The sequence below is a fragment of the Balaenoptera physalus genome (assembly GCF_965194825.1).
Source record: "Balaenoptera physalus genome assembly, chromosome: 4".
Lineage (NCBI taxonomy): Eukaryota > Metazoa > Chordata > Mammalia > Artiodactyla > Balaenopteridae > Balaenoptera > Balaenoptera physalus.
This window is the reverse complement of record NC_138891.1, coordinates 68126895-68147222: the sequence shown is the minus strand read 5'-3', so window position 1 is coordinate 68147222 and position 20328 is coordinate 68126895. Positions and strand designations below refer to the sequence as shown.

At 36.9% G+C, this 20328-nt stretch overlaps 1 protein-coding gene across 5 annotated transcripts in view; it reads right to left on the bottom strand.

The window, feature by feature from the left end:
• Positions 1–20328, bottom strand: part of TP63 (tumor protein p63) — a 228491-nt gene that overhangs the window by 148168 nt on the left and 59995 nt on the right. The gene's annotated exons all lie outside the window — the stretch shown is intronic.

Genomic DNA, 20328 nt, shown 5'->3' with positions numbered 1-20328 from the left:
GAAATCTGGCATCTGGTAGAAGATCATGATAAGGGAGACTTGGGTCCACCTTACTTATAATATCATTTTTAACATTATAGCATGCAAATATAGACACATGCACGCTTACACACAGGCATTTACCTATAAACTGCGCCCAAATTAGAATTTAGGAGATATTTGAATAGATGCAATAACCATGACATCAGGTTTTGGATATGTTACGGTTTTGCACTAATGTGAAGTCCAGATGGGAAGTTCATGTAGCATCCATGGCTCAGACATATGAGCACAGAGTTCTGGAAGGACTATGGGGAAATGGAAATCAGAGGAGTTTTCTTAGGATTTGAGGAATGTGCTGGATTGAATTTAGACAAATAAATGAACCCAAGAAAATGCTTCATTCTCTACACACTTCTTCTATATATTTTTTAGATCACTTATCTGCAATTGTATAATGTATTTATTGGCTATTGTCAATCCTCCATCAGAATGCAAAGTCAGTGGGAGCAGATTTCCTTGTTCACTGCTGCATCCCAGGACCTAGAACTGCACCTGGAAATACAGGTTTCCCCTGCTTTCTGAAAGTATCTCATTCCTATGAAACCTTTCATAAGTCGAACTGGCATAAAGCAAAGAGTATCACCTGCTTTCTGAAAGTTCTTGTTATGTCACTTCGCTCTCACTAAAGAACTACATTAGTGTCTGTTTTCATGAACTGAAAGAAATCTGAAGATTTTTGCTTTTAAGAAAAAAGCCATTACCATACTAATATAGGTATTTTGTACCCCTCTCCTACCACACCCCCAAATTCCTGACATTTCAATGTTGGCTATTGCCTTAGCTCTACTTGAGAGATGTGAGGAAATTATAGTTATGAATGATTAAGAAACTTCCACATTATAGCCTCTCAAGAACAAAAACTTACACGAATATATCTTTGTATCCCTATAAATAACAATTCTTGACATAATAATAGGGCATTTAGAAACATTTGATGAATGAATGAATGGCCTTCGTTCATGCAGACTAGCATGGTTAGTATACAAATACAGGTTGGATTAACTCTGAAGTTTTATTCTTTCTGATAGATCACAATAACCTCTGTAAGGAAGGAATTGGATGTTTTGTAACAATAAAAGAGAAAAAATTTAAAACAAAGAACAGAAACAAAGAGACAGGTACACCCCAGAAGCCCCTGAGGACTTTGGTGTGATGATACAACCCAATGAATAAAGTTTCCAATGGTACCCTTGAGTCATCAACAGTTTTCATGGAACACACTATTCTTGGTTTAGAAGGACAGCAAAGTATGTATGTCTTATTTTCAGAAATATCTATATTCCAATATAAAAAGAAAAAGAAAATGCTCTTTAAAGGGTTTATCTAAAAAACTCACCCACCCAGAATGACATATTTCCTAAGAGAGCCTGGTAGATAAGTTTTGTTTTTGCTAAATCATTAAGGCACTTCATAGTTTTTTTCTGATCAGGATCACATCTTCTCTTACAGTATAGTTTCTTATTTACAGTTTCTACTGAGTGGTTGGTTCTATGAGATAGGAACCTAATTTATTTCAGTTTCTGGCTTTTGTGGCTTCACAGTCTAGCAGAGTATCTGGTACCAAGGGGGTGTCAAGCAAATGCTTATTGAAGGAAATATTTGGGAAGCTGGAGTAAAAATAACAATGCCAACATCTATAGCAGAAATAACAGTTAATATTTGATTGCTTCTATGGGCAAGGTACTCTGCAACATGCCTGGCGTGCATTCATTTTTCACAACATCTATGATGTAGATACCAGTATTACCCCGTTTTATAGATAAGAAAACTGAAGCCTAGTGGTACTTTTACTTCCTCAAGATCACATGATAACTGGGAGGATGGCAACTCTGGGGTCTTAAGGATCTGGCCTCAGAGTCTCTAGTCTGTTATTTACAAAGTCAGTCAATTTAGGCAAGTTATTCAGCCTCCCTGAGCCTCAATTTCCATATCTGTCACAGTGAAAAGAGAATAGTACCCATCTCTCATGGAGAGGGAAGGCCTTGGATCCTGACCATAGGAGGTTATTCCACTTCCCCAGCAAGGGGCAGTAGGTGTCACACTTTAACATTCAATAGAATCACCTGGTCCACATTTGGAAAATACAGAGTTCCTTTCCCAGACTCCAAGAGATTCTGTTTCAGATGGCCTGGAATGAGGCCCAGGAATCTGCACTTTAACAAAACCGCACATGAGAACACACAGCTTTGGAATTCACCTGAAATCTATCCCTTTGGAGTTGTTATCAAAAATAGAATACTTTGATAAATCTGCATTTTCTCCAAATCTGTATCCTTAAATAGGCAAGGTATTATCACAGTCTTGTTCACTAAGACGGCTTTTTATCATTTGAGTAAAACGGTACAGTGTAACGATTATAATTACTATCATAGAACACATACTACGTGCTATGCATTGTTCTAAATGTTTTATGGATATCAACTCTTATAATCTACCCAACAACCCATGATAAAGTAGACTATCATAATCCTCATTTTATAGATGAGGGAACTGAGGTACACAGAGCACAAGTAACTTCCCCAAAGATACACACTTAATGAGGGCAGCAAACCCAGCAGGCTGTGCTATTAACCATTTACACTGTGCTGACTCTACCAGAACAGACAGAGGTCAGAGCCCCGGCTTCCTGGTGATCTTAGGCAAGTCCCTGACCTTCTCTGGGATTCAAGTTCCTCCCCTGTGAAGTGACGAGGCTGGCTCTGATGATCTCCAAGGCCCTTTGGTCCCAAGAGTCTATTATTCATTTTACAGGAGACTTTTGAACTTGTTATCTGATGGACAAAGGCCTTAGAATTTCTGACAGTAAAACACACTCTCACTTCTAGAACTGCCCCATTATTATCTTTTCTTTACCTGCCAATTCAGAAAACTTCCTTCTGAGTCATCTGTCCTTTGCCGTTCCTTCTTGCTGAGGAAACCAAATATATTTCAGCTCAGAGCCGGTAGTTCTGTCCTCACAGTTTCCTTCCAAGCCCTGACGTCTTTGTTTAATCAGGCTTGCAGAGTGCTTCCACCTGAGTCTATATGAACCTCATTACTCTCCCAAATAGGTCTCCCAGCCTCTTGCCCTGCTTTCCTCCTCTCCTCTTGAGCAATGGCCCTCTTCTGGTCTAATTCATCCTCAGTAACGTCTCTCCAAACTGCTCCTCTTACCTCTCCACTTGTGTGCTATTATCCCAACCCAGGCCAAAACGTTCAGGCTTCCTTTAGTCTCCTATTTCTCAAATCTGGCTACACATTAGAAGACATGAGATGCTTAAAATATAGATGGATGGGCACGACTGCAAACCAATTAAATAAGAGTTTTGAAGAGTAGAATCTGGGCAGGAGTATTATTTAAAAATTCAGAAGTTCCACAAGAGCTGCTAATGTGTGGCATGGTTAAGAACCATTGGTGTCTAGCTCTGGTGATTCTCAAGTGGGGAAAATAAGCAAATCAGAATCACCTGGGTTGCTGGCTGATCCTTACTCCCAGGGAGGGAAGTCTGGGCATGTGAAGCAAACATGGAGACATCTTCCAGGAGGTTTGGAGAAACCCCTTTATGAAACAAAGTTCTAGCTGAACTTCTAAAGCAAGATGGCTCATTACCTTTTCCGGTTACCCATCTTCACAGAATAACTCAAGGATCCTATTGCATTCCACACCATGTTAATATTTCTAATCATGAAGAGCAATCCAGAGGAAAACACACTTGATGGTAAGGTCCATATTCTTTTTCTCTGTGCAGACTAACTGGGTAGGTAACTTTGGGGAAATCCCTTTTCCTCTCAAGGCTTGATTTCCCCCTATGTGTAAAAGAAGGTTATTGGAATACTAGATGATCACTAAGCTTCCTTCCCATTTTGCTATTCTACTATTTTAAGGCCCCAAACCTATTGACCCTCAACTATTACACAATCGGCCCCAGTTTTGCTACATTCAACTGACACAAGACAATGCATCTACACAAAGCTATTCCTGACCCCTAGGGAAGACTGCGCATTGCAAGCCAACACCACGACTGCAAAGACTTCTTTCTTAAAATTTCCTAACTATAGAAAGAACTACCGCTGCCCCAACTTCAGTTCAGGCCTCTGAATCTCCACAAAGATCTTCCCTCTCGATGCACTCTTATAGCAACCCCATCTGATGGCAATTGTCTCCTTCGCTTCTGGGTATCCCACCTCCTGCAGGCAGCCTGCCTTTATGAACATTGCTTGGAGAGAGCAAACTTGTCTATGGACAGGCTCTTTGCTCTTCCCCCTCCAGCTGTCCAATGATGCTCATATTGAAGGAAATATTTGGGAAGTTGGAGTAAAAATAACAATGCCAACATTGGCTACAGAGTGGTGGCAGTGTGGTCCTGTGAGCCTTTTGTGTTTGTTTGCCTACTTTGTCTTAGTGTGAGATGGCCAAGTCTGTCAGGAGGTGCTGGCTGGTGAATGTGTAGTAGAGAAGTGGTAGCTGGAGTCTCTCCCTTTCCCCTCCCTGCCAGCTTCCAGTCTTTAATGAAGAGATGCACTCTCTAAAGGGGTTGAGGGTAGAGTGGCTTCTGAGGCTGCTTACAATGATACTCTTTCTGGGTACTGTGTATAAGTGTGTGTGTTTTACAAGTAATTGAAATATATTGATACTTACGCTAATAATGATCATGAAAATCAAAAAGGTAATATTTGACAGGATAAAAAAAATTAAAATCAGGAATGTTCATGGGTTTTGACCTGGCCTCCAGTAGCCTAGATTCTCCCTCTTTGCCCTAGTTCTTTGACTTCTGAATGGAGGAAGGAGAAAAAGGGAAGAACAAAGAGGTGACAGGGTAAAAACTGAAAATTTTGTGGGTTGAGCTTGCAGGGGTGGGGGGATTTGGGATAGGGTTTGGTGGAGAAGAGATGAATAGAGTGTAATGTGTATGAAAATGGGGGAAGAGTAAAGAAGAAAGGAACTTATCACTCAAAGTTATGGACTGGGTCTTTTTTAATATCCTTCCAGAGAAAAAGAATAAATGAGAATTTTTAAAAATTGAAATGAAATGAAAGAAAATTCTTTTAAGTTCGATTTGATGGCTCTGTGCTTCTTAAATGGCATCCCACTTAGAGAACAAACCCAGGTTGGTCATAGATTCAAAGGTATATGAAAAATGATCATATTAAAAACATTTATCTACATTTCAGGAAAGGATATTTCAAAAACAGTAAGAAAAGGAGAGGCCATAATTCCATAGAAAAAGACTCTCAAAGGAAATTTTACTCAAGAAAAATAGAAGATTCTCATCTACAAGAGAGGTCTATAAACTACTATCCACAAAATCTACCATCGACTGTTTCTGTAAATGAAGGTTTTTGGAGCACAGCCCTGCTTAAGTGCCATCTATGGACAATGTCACACCACAGTGCCAGAGTTGAGAAGTGGTGACAGAGGCCATGAGGCCTGCGAGGCTGCAAATATTTACTATCTATCTGACCTTTTACAAGAAAAATTTGCTGACCCTGACCTACAAAATAAAATTTTAACTGCATAATCCTCAATACTTCAAGTTATAAAGAAGAGACTGGGTAAGTGAGTCAGTCAGGTGGAATGTTTATAAAAATGATATGAGGGTATAACAGGATTTCTGATAAATTAGATGTGAAAGAGCACATATGAATGTGTGAAGTATGGCTGTGCAATCAAGGGGGAACAGACGAGCCTGATGGGGGCTCCACAAACAGATTAGGAAGCTGAGGACTCAGAACAAGATAAGTCCCCCCCGACCCAAAAGCTACAGATTCATTTTAAATTAGAAGATGTATGAGCACATATAAAAGAAAGTTGTGATTACCAGGAGGAGCACAGCTTCCCTAGGAACAAGTCCTTTCACTGCCACCAAACCAATTCAAAACACTGTTTTATTTTATTTACATATTTATTTATTATTTTTAAAATTTTTTCAATGACCATTTTTTTGAAATATAAATTACAATGTTATGTTAGCTTCCAGTGTAAAGCAAAGTGATTCAGTTTTATATATATATATATGTGTGTGTGTGTGTGTGTATATATATATATATATATATATATATACACAAACACACACACATATATATATATATTCTTTTTCTGATTCTTTTCCATTATAGCTTATTACAAGACATTGAATATAGTTCCCTGTGCTATACAGTAGGTCCTGGTTGTTCATCTATTTTATACATGGTAATGTGTATATGTTAATCATCGAAACACTGCTCTCTATGGACTGTTTTCTCCCTCTTGCATCTACGGGTTTTGTCTTTGCCACTGTTTTCTCCTGACCATCCTCTTCGATTGTGGCAATTGAGTAATCTTCCTTTCCTCACTCAGTCATGTCTGTGGCTGAGAGACATCCAAGTTCCTCACATGGAACATTTAAACAAGAGACATCTGTTCATCTAAATCCTCCCTATATTCCTATTTATGTTAAATATGCCCCTTTCCCAGGGGTTTGCAACAGCTGCTTTTTTCCCCCCTAAGGTAAGTGATTCAAGGTACAAAAGCATTTCCACATTCAGTCTCACATTCATAGATTCTCTGTCCCCATGGAAAACCAAATCACTGTTAGTTGGCTAACTTCAAAATGTTATGTGTTTCTTTAACCATATGATTATCTTCTCTAGTAACCATTAGATTTCTAAATAATATAGCAAGGGTCTTCATTCTTAGCCTGTTTAATGTCATTTATGCAGTATTCTCAGGTTTATTTTTCCCTGTAAACATTTTATTCAAAAATAAACATAAAATCACTCCTATTCCAGGAGTTTGTGTCTTCTTCAACCTTGGCTCTCTGGTCACTGCAAAGCTGTCTCTGGGAATTCCCTCCAGACACTTGGAAATCAATGTTTTTGAAGTCCATTTCTAGATCTGGTCATGACAGATTCTTGTAGTTTATTCGTTACAGATTAGCACTGTTTGTCCAACATGCATGCCCTGTCCATCGGATGATCCCCTTGTGTTGTTATCTGCCTTTAACAATTTTTGATTTTAGCTTCCTGGAGCCTGAGGGAAACAGCAGATGACAAAGAGCTTTCTCCTTTTCCACATTAACACATTCTTTAATTCTATCCCTTGCATATAACCTGTTGGCTTTTGCTACTAATTCTGTTTTCCCTTTCCAAGCTTAGGGCAAAACTGACTTTTGGAGGCTGGATCCAATTTCAAGTTAACAGGAAAACAAGAACAAAAACAGAGAAAACTCCTCTAAAGGAAGGTGCTTATCCAGTGCAGAACATATATCCTCAGGCCTAATTCCCAGATTTTATGGAAGCAATAAACAGCTTTAGGGATTGGACAAGCATGATTACTTTAGATTAATGAGACCAGCCTCATTTAAACAGGATATTTGTCACCCTAATTTCAGATATTCTCTATGACCTGTAGGCTTGTGAGGTCATGTTATTAGTGTATTGAGTTTAGGAAAATTTAAATTCAGCATATTTATATTTAAAAAACTACAACTACAGCTGTATGAAAACAGTGTATCTCTTTTCAATTCCCATTCCATCCAGATCCTTCTAGGAGCAGTCAACTGCTATCTGTAGTTATGTTCTCCACATCTTTGTTTTCAAAAAAACTTTATTCATTTATTTATTTTTCAAAGTTACTACCTAGTCACAAGTATTACATGACACCCTGTCTCAAATGAATACATGATTTTATCCATGTGAAAGATAACATTTAGTACATTGCTTATTATGAGATGACCTATAATTAGTCCAAATAATAGTAGGTATTTGTGTGTTAGGAAGGTTATCGAATAGTAGTAGCAACTATTTAATTTTAGAGATGCTGAAACATAGGAGTAGCTTTAGGGCAGAAAACATTGTGTGTGTGTATCCACATCTGTTGGTTTGTACAAGTGTGAGATCATGTTTCAGAGGTTACTGCAATCCGTGGTTTGAATTACATGTAATGATACTTGGAGATTCTGGCAAATGTTTTCGGGAGGAGACAAGTGGAATGATAGGTAAAAAATTTTCAAAAAAATAGATTAGTGCCACAATGGGAAAAGAATGTGAATGAGATAATTGTTATTTTATTTTGGGTCATTTTCAAAGGTTTCTCTGCAAAATTCAGGTTATCATAACATTACTCAGTCTAGTCACAATAAGAGCCATAGATTTCTTGTATCTCCACTGTGTTTAGTGATGTGAAAGCTGAAACGTTCCTTTTCTAATAGGACCATTCCAATGTTGGCATTGAGTGAAAAACAAAAAAGAGCAGTAAATTCTATCTTTTTAAAAGGGAAGTGATCAGGAGTAACATTTCCATGATCTTTCGAGATTCAAATTCAAAATAATTGAAGGAGAACATAAAATGTGCAAATGATCACACTGTTTCCATGATGTATCTAAAGTCCAGTGACTGAGAATCTGAGAAAACTTTTACAGTGTAAACTCATTACAACAAAATGTTCATTGCAGCACTATTTACAATAGACAAGAAATGGAAGCAACCTAAATGTCCATCAACAGATGAATGGATCAATAAGATGTGGTATATACATACAATGGGATATTACTCAGCCATAAAAAGAATGAAATAACGCCATTTGCAGCAACATGGATGGACCTAGAGATTATCATACTAAGCGAAGCAGGTCAGACAGAGAAAGATATATATCTAATGATATCACTTATATGTGGAATCTAAAAAAATGATACAAATGAACTTACTTACAAAACAGAAATAGATCTACAGACATAGAAAAGAAACTTATGGTTACCAAAGGTGGGTGGAGGATAAATTAGGAGTTTGGGATTAACATACACACTACTATATATAAAATAGTTAACCAACAAGGACCTACTGTATAGCACAGTGAACTATACTCAATATTTTGTAATAACCTATAAGGGAAAAGAATGTGAAAAAGAATAGATATATAAACATGTATAACTGAATCACTTTGCTGTACATCTGAAACTAACACAGCATTGTAAATCAATTATACTTCAAAAATAAAATAAAATAAAAGTGACAAAAAATATATTCATGAAAGGGAGCATTATACATAAAAGGGAGGTATTGAATACAATTAAAGGTAAACAATCGAAAGGTCCATAGGTCCATAACAGGAGCCTGGGGCACTAGTAGAAACAGGAATTTTGGAATTCTGGGTTTGCCACACTACAGATGGTTGACCTTGAGCAAGTTCCTTATGCTTCCTAAACCTCAGTTTCCTCATTTGGAGAACAGAGATACAAACACCTAATGTGTTATGTTGCTGTAAGAGGAAAGCGTTTAGTACAGTACCTGGCAGGTACTCAATAAAAGGGAGGTAATGGTTATCCCTGTTCTATACTGTGGTCTAAAGTTAAATCCTCATCCCCTTGAGAATGATGAGTCACAGGGGTTATACTGAGGGGCATGGTTCAGTTCCCAGGAGCCTCAGTATTCACGTAGACACAGAGTTATTTCTCAGACAATTTTATGGTCTCTTGATTTTTTTAACAAAAGAAAAACAAACAAACCAAATCACTGCACAGAAATGTATACAGTGATAAATCTTTACTATTCTGCATTAAGGTTCATTGTGGTTTAGGTACAGAACCCAAATTCTTCACATGGCTAACTGCTCTAATTTTAGTGCCAGATTTATATACCATGGTGGCTGGACCCCAAACCACCACAGGGATGGTGTCAGACTCAGTACTTGTGACCTTATTAAAGGTACAGAGTCATTTACCATCAATGGCAGTAGGAAATTGTAATAATCTCCTGCTGACTTTACATATCTAGCAGGTCTTCATGTTGATCAAGGCATATTCCCTAGAAGAACAAAGGTAGCACATTCATAGAGACATCAAATGTACTCTCCCTGAGAACTTCATTTTTTGGCTGAGCGGAACATACTCTACATGATCCTTGTTTTAGAGTAAAAGCTAACTACAGTGAAAATTAAATGCCATAGTCTCAAAACAAATGATACAATCAAAGTTTAGTTCTCACTACACAGTCTTAGGAGGATATTTCCTTTCAGGCTACTCTCCTGTGCAGTTTTCCTACAAGTTCTAGACAGAGATCTTGAATTCTTCCATCTAGTAGCCAGGCTATCCTCTAGGGCTCAAAAACTTCCTCTGGGTCCTATCTATCCAACCTGGAAGTGAAGAGAGGAGGAGAAGGGAAATAAATGAAGGGGAGGGGAGAGGAGGGAGGGAGGGCAAGGAAAGGGAGGAGAAGATAGAGAGCAAGCAAAGGATCTTATTGTAACCTTAGGAAGACTGGAAGTAGCATGCAGCACTCCTGCTCATGTTGTACTGGTTAGAAACAAGTCACATGGCCACATCTAAGTTTAAGGGAAGCTGGAACATATATTTAACTATGCCCCAAAGGAAAATAAAATGGTTTGGTGAACACACACCAAAAAAATCTCTCTTGGATTTATTTTATTTTATTTTTTTGGTTTTGGTTTTTAGACAGCACTTTATTTTTTGTTTTTTGAATTTTATTTTTATACAGCAGGTTCTTATTAGTTATCTATTTTATACATATTAGTGTATATATGTCAGTCTAGACAGCACTTTAAAAAATGCCTTTTATATAAATGGAGGAGTGTGTGTGTGTGTGTGTGTGTGTGTGTGTGTGTGTGTGTAAAACTGACTCATTAATTCTGAGAATCATGCTGAAGGAAGTCTTTGGCATCTATTTACTCCTTTCTCTCATACTCTCTCCTAAGAAACCAGTGACCTCCCATTTTTGAGAGTACTTTGAAAAGGTGTAAGGATGATCCCCAAGCAACGGGAATCTACCAAAGACTGTGGTGTACACCAAGGAGAGAGAAAGTCTTAAAAGAGAGGTCTCTAAGAAACAGAAGAAGTCACTTAAACAGCACTAAAGTATACAGAATTTCCGGGCACTTGACTACAAATGCACACTTTATCAAACCTGTGCCAAAGCAAGATTTTTTCTATACTCATCCTTTGATTGTTGATATATCTACATTATTCTGTGATATATTCTATGGCTTGAGCAATGAGCCTACACTATTTGAAGGGACCAGAGCTGAGTCCTAATCTCTTTGCATGTGTCTCTGCAAGCTTTCAGGACAAGCAGAGCACCAGGGTTAGGAGAGAATGCTCGAAACATGACCATCTTTCACAGTGACATGGCAGGGAAGAGATGAGCCCAGAACTTGAAGGCAGAACACTTAGAAATTTAATAGTGCCTCTTCCACATTCCAACTTATGAGGGTCTGGTCCTGTGTTGTCATGCATTTCTCTCTCTCCTTTTCTCTCTCTTTCTCTCTCTCTCTCTCTCTCTCTCTCTCTCTCACACACACACACACACACACACAGACAATTTCATTTACATGGTGTCTTTAATATGCCTCTAGATAATAACAATATGTCACTGAGTATCAATGAATGCCCCATATAAACTGGAGAGTTGGAAACCAAACTTTGCCCAAATTGCTTTTTGATTTCAGATGTGTCAAGCAAAAATGGGAAATATTAAAAACATACTTTGTAGAGAACAAAGACTAGACTTTAACCACTCTTTCCATAGTGGACAAAAACTTTTCACTGATCAAATATTTCCTAATTAGTGATTTGTAATGTCTCTTAAAAGGCTTAGAAATTGATTTGCACTTATTATAATATTAGACTTGTTTATTAATATAATATGCAATTATAAATGTTATGAAAGCATAAACTGCAATTATAAAAAGGAGTATAAAAATTTTCCAGGTAATATATACCTAATATAGTATTAAGAATTTAATAATTATCTCAGACAATTTGTTCTAGGTAGGAAATTGTAATTTATCTGTTCAACGTTGGTATTTATAAGATAGTATTTTTTTGGAAAATTTTTAGTTGTTTTATGGCAGCCTTCAAACTCTGACCCTTTCAAAATTCAAAGAGGAAATAAATTGGGGAGATGTGAAGCTTGACTTTCTGAAGCTGCAACTGGATCAGTCCATTGGGGGTAAAGCACAGTGAAGAGTGTTCCCTAATGATTTCAAACAAAGGAGACTCACCTCAGGAAATGAGTGATTTATACAAGTACTCAAGGACAAAAGGAAAAGAATCAAAGGCTAGTCTTCTGTCCTGCTCAATACCAGATGCTCATGTACAGATTGTTTACTCAGGCTCTGATCGCTAGGCTCTTCCTCACTTGTTAAAATAAATCAGTAGTTTGTTCATTCAGCAAACATTTATTGAGTCTTATTACTTACCAGGCAGTGTGTTAAGTAATAGAAATAGGAGAGAATAAATAAAATGCTATAAGAGCCCACAGAAGCAGGTGGGGTTGGAGAAGGAGTGGCCATCAAACTCATATTAAGAGCTAAGTTTGTGCATCTCAATATATGTCTGACCCTTAAGCCAAATAATCAATAATTACAATCCAGTCCTATCTCCCTAGGCTATGGTTGTCTGGGGAATTCTCAGACAAGCCTAGCTCTTTCTTAGAGCTATAAGCTGTGGCAATAATGGAGCCCCCCAGCACCCCTGAGTTTATACATAGACCTGACTGTTTCACTTCACTCCTCAGATATCTTCAATGATCAAGTTTTAAGTCCAAACTCAATGGAATGGCTTTGAAGACACTTGATGATCTGACACTAATCTCATCTCATGATAAAATATAATTGATATCCTAGTCTAAATTCTGAAATAGCACTTGCATTTTATGGCCTACTCTTTCTTTCAATCAAAAATACCTTTCCACATTTGTTTAATAATCAACAACCCAGCTAATCTTTACAACTCACCTCAAATATAATTCTTCTTAAATGTTTCTTATCCCTCCCCAGTCAAAATAAATGTCTTCCTCCATACTTCCATGGCAAACTACTAGCACTTACTGAATTCTATCTTGTGCAACAGTTGCTTACATGTCTGTCTCTGTTTCTTGTAGTTGGAAACAGGACAATATATTACCGTATGTCAATATCCACGTTGTGCCTATTGTAGTGTTTGTGTAAGTATGTGCTCAACAAATGCAATTAACTTGAATTACTCTGTTTTCCTTGTCTGGATTGGGTACTGAAACTCTCCAGATGAAGGTAGACTTAAATTCTGCCTACCAGCTAGCTACTAATTTTCTTCCAGGGACCTCCAGACCCTTCACTTTGATCCTTCACATTCCTGTTCATCCTCTGTCCATCCATCAACAACCATACAAATAGCCTCCCATTACAGAAGCTCCATCAATCTGCCTATTTCTCTCATATTCTTTATTCAAGTCCCAAGTGTCACAAATTTAAATGCCTATGTGTGCAATGAACATAGCGTAAATACAAGAATACACCTCGTGTAAGATAAGATGAAGATGGGCCTGATTGGAGACAAAAATGCCCATATGAAGACAACTACATTATTTTTTAATTGCCAGACAAACAATACTTTTGTATTATAATGCAGTTATATAATGCTACTACTTAACACAAGGCAACAGACCATTCTAATAATCCACTAAACTCCACTCTTTGTACCTTTGTTTATACTTTTTTTTTTCTCCACTGTAAGTGCCTCCATCTTTATCTATCCTTCAAAGTCTTGAGCCAGTGTTACCTCTCCCTTGAAACTTTCCAATCCATCCAAGTGAAATTTGCATTTTCCCCCCATATGCCCATTGTGCCTTTTAAAAAACTCCAGCATACCACTCATCAGAGCTTCCCTTGCACTAGCCCTATTAGTGTATATTAGCCCATTCCTATTTATGTTGTCATCCTCTACTTCAGTCAGCACAGTGCCTTGCACACATCCACTTTCAATATACATTGTTGAATTAAGTCACATCCCTTTATCCCTCCCCTGAGCAGTAGCAACAGGGTTCTTAGCCCTAAATCCCATAAGGCAGGTTTCTGACAAGCACTACACCCAAACTGTGAATGGGAAAATCTGTTTGAAATGATTAGGTAATGGTCCCTGACTCAACTGGAAGACTAATGGCAACATCGAGGTCAAAAGTCTTATATCTGACAACACAAGACCCATACCATGTTGCGTTAGACAGCGGCACATTTACCAATGTATCTACAAGATGTTTCAAACTCTCCAAGAGAACAGAGAGGTGCTATCCTTGATGAATACACTCGATATTGAACCTATCTCTAGTTTTTGGAGGGGAGAGAAGCAGTTTGGTGAGTGTGCTGTTAAAACTCTAGGAACTTGGCAGCGGCCAGTGTACAGGAATTCCCCCTGCTCTGCACTTTAACCCTGCTGTGATTTGTAGGCATCACTATTTAATGAAGCACACAGCTGTGCAAGAAGAGTAGGAGGTAGAGTTTGGTAATAATGGGTCAGCAGGAAATCTGGCAATCCCTGTCATCTGGAATTTCCCTAACTCCGTCAAGCCTCCCCTCCTTTCATCAATCTCCAGTCCCTCTCTGAAATGACCATGTTAATTACATAAATAACCAAGCAGAGAAATTGCAGTATAAGTCCTGTCCTTTCCCTCGTGTTTAGCAAGTATATTTTTGTAAGTCCAGGAACTAGAGTTGGGCAAACCAGCAAGATAAAATAAGAAATGATCCAAATCTTCAGCTACAACTGTCATGGAAACATTGAGAGAAGCTAAAAAAGAAATTGCTTTGGGTAATATTATAAATTATTTCTTTTAATTAAATTAGCCCTGCCCTTTCCTATTTTAGCTGTAAACAGAAGTTTCCAGAGCAGCAATTCGAAAGTTGAGAAACCTTGTGGTGTCCTGTAGAGCTGAGTTTTATAGTTGGGTTCAAATTGTAGCTTAGGAACTCATTGATCGGGAGACATGGGCACGTTATTTGCTCTCGTTGAGCTATATTTTCCTCCTGTACAACATGGGGGTAATAGTATATACCCAGCGGGGTTGTTAGGAGAATTACCTGAGAAAGTATATTTACAAGGTCTGGCACATACAGACAAGTTAGTGCATTTTCTCTTTTCCTTTCCTCCTTCATCAGTTTCCCCCAACACATACACAGATCTCCATGACTTAATAGTACAGTGTAAGTCCAGTGAAAAATAGACACTTTTAAAAACATAATAGATTTAAATAAGTATTTGATATCCGGGTGTTACACAACACATTCTTCTTGCTATTACTAAATAAATGATGTGTCTTTATTTCAAGATTTTGAAGCACTTATTAACATATATATTTATTCATTTCCAAATATTTCTATGAAGTATAAGCAAGGTCACAGGTATCTATTATGTGGATAAAAAATATGGGAACAAAGGTTAAGTTGTATGGCCCAACTCTTTAAAGAAGAACCACAATCCCTTTGTTTTATAATTCCTTACTATAGCTTTCCCCTTATTACATTGTCTCAAAGTATCCTCTTTGGGGTTATAAATCGAAGACAAGGCCAGTGATCTACAGAAATATTTAGTAAAGATATTGTAAATAAAAAAGCAACTGTAATTCTTAAATAAAGCAACAACAACAAAAATCTGCAACTGTAATTCTTAAATAAAGCACCACCAACAACAAAAATCAATGTTCTCTTTACTACGTTTTCCATTAAGTTAATAAAATAAAGCTATATTAAGTAAGGACTAATTTAACATAAAGACAAAGTTTTAACATTATACTTCAGTTTTAGATTTTGTCCCTATAATGGAAAAAGAACAGAAAAAATTAAGACAAAATGATGAAAGGTTTAGAGAGAAATATAATCTTGATGTTTGCTAAAGTCTTTTGAAGCAAAGCTATAACTAATTCATGAATTCAATTCTTTTGGAATAAAAAAAGGCTGTTTAGTTTTAAAGTAGGAACATATCATAACAATTTGTTATAAAAGCAAATTTAAATCCTACCAAAAGGGGGCAAGTAGTATTTTATTTAATATTGTATCTTCCTTGTTTTCAATAAAGCCAGATAGTAATTACTAACTTAATCATGTGGGGAAAAAATCTATATTGCAGCTGAATTTTAAATTTAAATGATGTACAAGATAAATAATGTACTATATTATAATGGATTAAAAATGACATAAAGGAAAAAAGAAAAAACAGGGCTGAACACTAAATAACTACATGGGTACGTGTAACTACATGGAAGAATGTAATAAGACATACTATAATAACTTACATTCTACATACATGAGATGATTGCCTTTTGTAGGAACATGGGAAAAAATTAGCTGGCACTCTACAATTTCTTGAACAATGGAAAGGTTTGTAACTACTCTTCTGTCCATATCTTTAAGCCATAGAGCAATTTGTGGGTAAAAAGAAGTCTATTAGCCGTAATTATATTTTTAAATATTCTAATAAGTGAATGTTATCCCTTGCATGTTATGCTACTTTCTAGCAGTTTAAGCAATGTCATTGTAGGCTAGTGAAGTAGAGGATAATGAAAGAATCAATGACTAAATCTCTGAGTACCAGGTGGTCTTGGGGATTTAAGCCCCTGGCCAGCCTACTCTAAATATTCTTGCATACACTCCCTTTTATAATCTGTCCATTTGTGGTCAGCAGACACGTTTTAAAGGTCTCCTTTATGTCAGATATTACTAGCTACTTTGGCATACCATATCTCAGTAAGCATATGTCACTTGAGTTTTTCCTCAGATTTATTCATGCCAGAGAAGAAATTAAGCAACCAAACTGAATGCTGTTATATGCCATGAGTCAGAGTTTAGATTTTGGTATAAAATGTACAAGCGACAGAAATAAAAATCAGATTCTAGCTAATGAATGAAAGAGGAAACAGAAAGATAGATTGTGGTTTCTTTTATACTTTTGTTCACAGAACAAGTTGGTTTCCTTTACTGAATATATTTCTTATGACTGCTACCACTGGCGAGGGATTATTTGCTGGTTCCAAATTTGAAGTTAAAAGATAGTACATATAGATATTTGAATTCAATGTTAGTAAATCATTTTTAAGTTCTACATATTGCATATTGGCAAAGCTGCTTCCAAAGAGTATTTATTAATCTACTGATCAAGATCATGAAACCAATTTGGTGGGCTACAGCTAGCTTAAGGAAAGAAAGGGGCGGGGGGAGAGAGAGAGGGAGAATGAGATCATGTAATAGATGACTCTGGAATGAAATAAATCACAATGGAACAAATGGAATATATCAGATCCCACTGCAGGTAGTATGGGTAAGTATTGTTTTATGAAATTTTGTGGTTCACCTTATAGATATTTATGTGTTTGTGTGTGTGTGCACAGTACACATATGCTACCTAAACAGCATGTATTTATTATGGCTACTGATCAAAAATATTGGAAAGCCACTCTAAAGAATAGTTAAGATCCATTTTTAATTAGCAATAAATTTCTGGTTATATAAGTACAGTACAATTTTTGAAAGTTTTTATTTTTTAATTTTTAAAATTAAAAATATTTTTTCTTTGAATTAATTATAGATTCCCATGCAGTTTTAAGAAATAATACAGAAAGGATCCCATATATACTTTATCCAGTTACAGGCTTTAAATTTGCTTTACTGATTTTTTTTCAATTTAATTTTTGATTGAGATATAATTGGCATACAAGATTAATTAGTTTCAGGTGTAAAACAATGATTTGATACTTGTATATGTTGTAAAATGATCACCACAATAGTTCTAGTTATCATCTATCACCACACATAGTTAGGGAATTTTTTTTGCATGTGAAGAGAACTTTTAAGATGTACTCTGTCAACAACTTTCAAATATACGATACAGTATTATTAACTATAGTTGCCAAGCTATACAGTACAACCCCATGACCTATTTATTTATTGTATAACTCTTTATTTTTAACTGGAAGTTTGTACATTTTGACTGTCTTCACCCAAATCTGTTCTATGTATCTGAGAGTTTGTTTTTGTTTGTTTGCATGTTTTAGATCATACAGTATTTGTACTTCTCTGTCTGACTTATTTCACTTAGCATAATGTGCTCAAGGTCCATCCATATTGTCACAAATAGCAAGATTCCACTCTTTTTTATGGTTGAGTAACATTCCATTTTGTGTGCGTGTGTTCTTTTTTTTTTTTTTTAATTTTTTATTTATTTATTTTATTTATGGCTGTGTTGGGTCTTCGTTTCTGTGTGAGGGTTTTCTCTAGTTGTGTCAAGCGGGGGCCACTCTTCATCGCGGTGCGCGGGCCTCTCACTATCGCGGCCTCTCGTGTTGCGGAGAACAGGCTCCAGACGCGCAGGCTCAGTAATTGTGGCTCACGGGCCCAGTTGCTCCGCGGCATGTGGGATCCTCCCAGACCAGTGCTCGAACCCGTGTCCCCTGCATTGGCAGGCAGATTCTCAACCACTGCACCACCAGGGAAGCCCCTGTGCGTGTGTTCTTTATACATCCATCCATCCATCCACCAATGGACACTTCAATTGTTTCCATATCTTGGCTATTTTAAATAATACTGCAATGAACATGGGAGTGAAGCATCTTTTCAAGTTAGTGTCTTCATTTTCTTTGAATAAATATACAGAAGTAGAATTGTTGGATCATAGGTTAGCTCTATTTTTAGTTTTTGAGGAGTGTCCGTACTGTTTTCCATATGGCTGCACCAATTTACATTTCCACCAACAGTGCACAGGGTTCCCTTTTCTCCACAAGCTCACTAATACTTGTTGCCTGGTATCTTTCTGATAATAGCCATCCTAACAGGTGTGAGGTAATATCTCATGGTTTTGATTTACATTTTGAATTTTGAATTTATAATATTAGAAATTATAATATTATGATATATTCATATTTATAATATTATTATGTCTTTTAAAGAGTAATCATCTTCCAGGGTAGTAATCTAAATTTCAAATTAGTGGCATTCTGCCTAATAAGGTTTTACTATGAAATATGTAAAAGAGCAAAAATTTGTATATGCTACAACCATAAATATATCCTTACCCTCTGAAACAACAAACCTACACCTGAGGCTATTTCCAAAAAAAAAAATTTTCAAAACAAAGAAAATACATGAATGTATATAGATGATGACTACAGAATTGTTAATAATAGCAAAAAGTATACAACTCACCTAAAATCAACATGACAGACTGGTTTTTAGTGTATGCTGGCAAATCTACACAGCACAATGATATGCAGTCCTTAAAATGATCACTCTGAGGCAAATTCAGAAAAATGCATACATGATACATTTAAGTAATACAATTTTGTCTGTGCTGTGATTACAGCTATTCAAATATTATGCAAGCATCTAGCTAGATATTGGAAGGGAACAGGAAAATAAAAATGTTTAATTTGCTGGAGTGATAAAACACAGAGGCGTTTTTTAAAATTCTGTTTTTAGCTGATGTTATAAAACTGTGCTATTAAAAATTATCATAGTATGGTTCTAAAATGCGATCAGTGTTGACAACAATTATCAACAAAGCTGAAATGCTTCATCCACATATATATTGCTAAAATCTAATAAAAGCGAGCTAGCGAGAGAGTGCTTTCAAGGAACCAAAAGGAAACAAAATGAAATGAGACTTATTACATACAGTTGGAAGATCTTTTTGTGTGTAGAAGAGATTATGCAGTATGTGGAGGGTTATTCCTTCTGGGTTTGGGTGGCCTATTTGGGTTTTCCATTTTAGCAGCAGGGCTCTGGGGTCAGAACTGCTACTGCTTTAGGCAATGTTTCAAGCCCTCTCTCGGGCCCTACCTTATTTATTAATCAAAGCTGGTGATAACCTATGTTCCGTGGTTTTAGAGAGCTTTACCCTTCACCTGGCTGATATGTAGGATATAGGTAATCCTGGATCTGATTTATAGGTGTTGGATGGATGAGAAGTATACCAGCATCAGGTGTATGGCTGGATGTCACAGAAGCTGAGGGCTCACAGGCAGAAGATAGGAGGAGTCTCTAGGGCAAAAACCAGGATTAAGGATTAAGGTCACAGTGGCAAACTGACCTATTTTCTTGCCAAGATGTTTGCCATAATTGTCATCTTGTGTGTGAAGGGGGAGGATGGAGATGATATTTGGGGGCAATTGTGACATATTACAATGTGATAGAGAGATTTTCTCCATATTTAAAAAGCACGTTTCAGAACAAGGTGCAAGCAGTCCATGTCTGGTAGACATGGTGTCCGAATGGGCAATATGGAATTAATCACTTCTTTAGCTCTGCAAGTCAGTCGATCTTGCCTTCTTTTCAGATTTCCCAGGCCCAGCAGTGTCACAGCTACCGTGAAAGGGCTGTTGGCATGGTTAATCCATAGCAGACTGATACGTTCTCCAGAATATGAGCAACTTAAAGTGGCAAATGATCTTCTTCCAGGTCTAAACCAGTGTTCCTTTGCACCTCTTGACATACAAAAAATCTTTCACACACCTGGAGAATCCAGTGTACCCCCAAGAGGATTTTCCGTTACCCAACGTCTTGAAAGCAATAGGTT